Consider the following 5,350-nt stretch of genomic DNA (forward strand, 5'->3'; position numbering starts at 1 on the left):
AGTCTAAACCTTGTCTGTGGTATTCCGAGTAGGATTCAATGATTGAATGACTGTGATGAGCTTCAAACTCTTGAAGGCTGGGCATTAGTGACAGACGCAAAAGGATAGTAAATCCTATTCCAACCGGATCGAGAACCAACCGGTGATTAGCCGTGCTGTGACAGAGTGCGTGAGCGTAGTTTTCACTGGAAGGATGGAAGGTAGTCATTGACAACGGTGATCCACCAACACACAGCTTGCCATAGGAGGACGTGCGTGCGTGAATCAGAAGACAGAGGAAAGCAGAGATTCAGAAGACAAAGCATCTCCAAAACTCCAACATATTCTCCATTACTGCATAACAAGTAACCTTTAATCCATGCTCTATTGTTTATTTGCAATTCAACTGATAAACATAATTGATTTCCTGACTAAGATTTACAAGATAACCATAGATTGCTTCAAACCAACAATCTCTATGGGATTCGACCCTTACTCACGTAAGGTATTACTTGGACGACCCAGTGCACTTGCTGGTCATATGTGCGAAATTGTAAGAGAGTCACAATTCGTGCACCAGTTATGCAATCTAACATAAACAATATATATAGATATCTCAATTGGGGAGAGATGGCTGAGTGGACTAAAGTGTCGGATTGCTAATCCGTTGTACGAATTTTTGTACCGAGGGTTCGAATCCCTCTCTTTCCGTTTCCGCCCGTGGGTTAGTATTTTTTTTTTCTTTTGAATTTTCTATGTTTGATTTTGATAGTTACCAGTTAAAGATGTAAAATAGATAAAATCCTAAAAGTTTTTCAAAATCTAGCACAAACAAGGAAAACATAGAAAACTCAAAATATTTTTTTTATTCTTCACGTCCTGGATTACGTCCCGGATCATTAGATAGGAATCCGAAGATGAAAAGAGAAACAAAGAATATCACTACCGTGTAAACAAATAGTTTTAGAGTAAGAACAGAGGTACTTGTCGAAAATGGAGAGGGAGACATGGCATTGAACTCCAGTAAGGAAGCCCCTACTGGACATTCAACAGCCATCAAGGAATTCTCTATTGAGAAACCAAAGGGACCCGAGGCTCATGTAGAGACCATAGAGGTTCCCCTTGAATGCAATATTGTAATTCATGAGCTCTAATGAATACTCTTCCTCTGAAGAGGATGAGACAACTAGGAAAGAGCAAGTTGCTCGGTTCATGGGAGCTCTCATAAAGCTGAATGCCAAGTTGTTTGGTATAGAGACTCTGGAGGAAGAACCTTCAGTGCTCACCAAGGAGCTCAATGCCTTGGTTCAGCAGAAACTACCTCAGAAGTTACTGAATCCCGGGCGCTTCCTAATTCCCTGCACCATAGGGACAATTACCTTTGAGAAGGCCTTATGCGATCTAGGGTCAAGCATAAATCTCATGCCTCTCTCTGTAATAGAGAGGCTGGAATTTTTGATGTGCAAGCTGCCAGGATCTCATTGGAGATGGTAGACAAATTACTGAAAAAGGCATATGGTATGATAGAGGATGTCTTAGTAAAGGTTAAAAACTTTTACATCCCTGCAGACTTTATAATCTTAGATACTGGAGAGGATGAGGATGAATCTATCATCCTTGGAAGACCTTTCCTAGCCACTGCCAATGCCACAGAAATTACCTCAGAAGAAGCCGGATCCTGGACGCTTATTAATTCCTTGCACCATAGGCACCATGACCTTTGAGAAGGCTCTGTGTGACCTAAGGTCAAGCATAAACCTCATGCCACTCTTTGTAATGGAGAAACTGGGAATCTTTAAGGTGCAAGCTGTAAGAATCTCACTACAGATGGCTGACAAGTCAATGAAAAAGGCATATGGACTGGTAGAGGATGTCTTAGTAAAGGTTGAAGACCTTTACATCCCTGCTGATTTCATAATCCTAGATACTGGAGAGGATGAAGATGAATCTATCATCCTTGGAAGACCTTTTTTAGCTACAGCCAAAGCTGTGATTGATGTAGACAGAGGAGAATTAGTCCTGTAGTTGAATGAGGACTCTCTTGTGTTTAAGGTTCATGAACCTCACTCTGCATCAATAGAAAAGAAGCATGAACCATTTCTCTCAGTACAGAGCCTAACAGAGACCCCAGACACCAACTCTAAGTTTGGTGTTGGGCAAGCATCATCAAGCTCTAAGAGAAAAGGTACTAAGAAAGTACCTAAATGCTGGAGGGATAAGAAGATCCCCACTAAAGGCCTCTCACCTGGAATGAGAGTTGTGTTCACTGACAAGCCAGTCATCCCTCACACTGTGAGCAAGATCCTATCTCTAGAATATGTGGAACTTATCCATGAGAGCACAGGCAAGAAATTTACTGTCAGGGGCGAAATTCTGAGCCCCTATGCAGCTCCTTAGGAGTTAACCGTCAATCTAGTGACGTTAAAGAAGCGCTTGTTGGGAGGCAACCCAATCATTATTAATTATTTATGTTTTCTTTAATTTCATTTTTCATAATTGTTTCTTTGAGTCTTTGATCATGTGCAGTAGTCAAGACAGTAGCAGAAAACGTTCAGAATTAGAAACAGAACACCCTGGAATGGTGCCTTACTAGCATTCAAACGCCAAGAACGGGCAGAGAACTGGCGTTCAAACACCAAAAAGGGAAGGAAAGCTGGTATTCAAACGGCAAGAATGGGCAGAAAGCTGGTGTTCAAACGCTAGGAATGAGCAGAGCTGACGTTCAAATGCCAGAAAGGGGAGCAGAACTGGCATTTAAACACCAAACAGGGCAGCAAAGCTGGCGTTTAAATGCCAAACCAGGCAGCAAGATGGGCGTTTAAACGCCCATAAGGGGGCAGAGGATTCGAATTCTCTGACCCTCAGGATCTGTGGACCCCACAGAATATTCACCTACCCTACCTTCTTTTCTCTTCTTTTCAGACTTTGCCACACACTTTTCCCTATGAACCCTCATCCAATCACATTCTTCTCTCTTTCCAAAACCATCATACATCCCACCACCCTCCATCCACTCAATTTCAAAAACATTTCCCACCCAAACCCACCTATTCAAACGAAACCCCACCTAACCCTAACCCTATATATACCCCTCTCCTCAACATTCATTTCCACACAAAACATACACACAAGCCCTCACTTGACTGAACCCTCTCTCTCTCACTCTATCTCCTCCATTTTCTTCTTCTTCTACTCTTTTCTTTTATATTTTGCTCAAGGACGAGCAAAGCTTTTAAGTTTAGTGTGGAAAAGCCCTGCTTTTTGCTTTTCGTTACCACTTATGGCACCCAAAGTCGGAGAATCTTCTAGAAAGAGGAAAGGGAAAGCAATTGCTTTCACCTCCAAACTTTGGGAGATGGAGAGATTCATCACTAAGGCCCATCAAGACCACTTCTATGAAGTTGTGGCAAGGAAAAAAGTGATCCCCGAGGTCCCTGTTAGGCTTAAAAAAAATGAGTACTCAGAGATCCGATGTGAAATCCGGAAAAGAGATTGGGAAGTTCAGACCAACCCTATCCAAGAAGTTGGAGTCTTAATGGTACAAGAGTTCTATGCCAATGCATGGGTCACCAAAAATCATGATCAAAGTGTGAACCCAAAACCAAGAAATTGGCATACCATGGTCCGAAGGCGAATCTTAGATTTTAGTCCAGAAAGTGTAAGGTTGGCACTCAATTTGCCATTGATGCAAGGAGACCCATATCCTTACACTAGAAGGGTCAATTTTGATCAGAGGTTGGACCAAGTCCTTTTGGACATTTGTGTGGAAGGAGCACAGTGGAAAATGGACTCTAAAGGCAAGCCTGCCCAACTAAGAAGGCCTGACCTTAAGCCCATAGATAGAGGATGATTGGAATTCATTCAACGCTCCATCATTCCTACTAGCAACCGGTCCGAAGTGACTATAGACCGAGTCATCATGATCCACTGTATTATGCTCGGAGAGGAAGTGGAAGTTCATGAGGTAATACCTCAAGAGCTGTACAAGGTGGCAGACAAATCTTTCACTCAAGCAAGGTTAGCCTTTCCACACCTCATTTGTCATCTATGTAATTCAGCTGGAATTGTCATAGAAGAAGACACTCTCATAGAGGAGGACAAGTCCATCACTAAAAAAAGGATGGAGCAAACTAAAGAGCCGGCACACGGACCTCAACAAGAGCATGAGGAGCGCCCTCATCAAGAAGTCCCTGAGATGGCTCAAGGGATGCATTTTTCTCCCCAAAACTATTGGGATCAACTCAATACTTCTCTAGGAGAATTGAGTTCCAACATGGATTAACTGAGGATGGAGCATCAAGAGCAATCCACCATTCTCTATGAAATAAGAGAGGATCAAAGAGCCATGAGGGAGGAACAACGAAGGCAAGGAAGAGATATAGAAGAGCTTAAACGATCCATTGGATCAACAAGAAGAAGTAGTAGCCGCTGTCACTAAGGTGGACCCGTTCCTTAACCCCTTGCTTTTATGTTATTTCTCTGTTTTTATATTTGTTTTCTGTCTGTGTCTTGTCTTTATTGCATGATCATTTGTGTCTATGTCTTAAGGCTATGAATTATTCCATACATCTCTCACCTTGCTTAAAAGAAAATTTTATTTGAAAAAGGAAAGAGAGATACATGAATTTCAAGTTATATAATAAGAATAGTCCAATTATTTTGATGTGGTGGCAATATTTTTATTTTATGAATGCATGATTAAACAATGTATGTTTGAAGTTGGAATTAAGAATGTTGGCTCTTGAAAGAATAATGAAAAAGGAGAAATATTATTGGTAATCTGAAATATCTGAAAATTGATTCTTGAAGCAAGAAAAAGTAGTGAAAAATAATATATATATATATATATATATATATATATATATATATATATATATATATATATATATATATATATATATATATATATAAAAATCTTACAAAAAAAAAGAGAAAAAAGCAAAAGCAAGTAGAAAAAGCCAATAGCTCTTTATACCAAAAGACAAGAGCAATAAAAAAGGGTCCAAGGCTTTGAGCATCAATGGTTAGGAGGGCCAAAAAGAAACTAAATCTTGGCCTAAACAGTTCAAGCGAGCTGCTTCCCTAACTATATGCTTGTGTCGTGAAGGTGTCAAGTGAAAAGCTTGAGACTAAGCGGTAAAAGTCGTGATCCAAAGCAAAAAGAGTGTGCTTAAAAACTCTGGACACCTCTAACTGGGGATTCTAGCAAAGCTAAATCACAATCCAAAAGGGTTCACCTAGTTAAGTGTCTGTGGCATTTATGTATCCGGTGATAATACTGGAAAACAAAGTGCTAAGGGTCACGGCCAAGACTCAAAAAGTAGCTGTGTTCAAGAATAAAAAAGAACTAAACTAGGAGAGTCAATAATAT

General features: G+C 40.5%; 1 long non-coding RNA gene across 1 annotated transcript in view; it reads left to right on the forward strand.

Annotated features, from left to right (window-relative positions):
- Positions 565 to 5,350, forward strand: part of LOC110262995 — a 12,498-nt gene continuing 7,712 nt past the window's right edge. The window contains exon 1 of the long non-coding RNA XR_002348008.1: positions 565 to 965. This is a non-coding gene — a long non-coding RNA (uncharacterized LOC110262995). The remainder of the gene's footprint in view (positions 966 to 5,350) is intronic.

The sequence above is a fragment of the Arachis ipaensis genome, chromosome B05 (genome assembly GCF_000816755.2).
Source record: "Arachis ipaensis cultivar K30076 chromosome B05, Araip1.1, whole genome shotgun sequence".
NCBI lineage: Eukaryota > Viridiplantae > Streptophyta > Magnoliopsida > Fabales > Fabaceae > Arachis > Arachis ipaensis.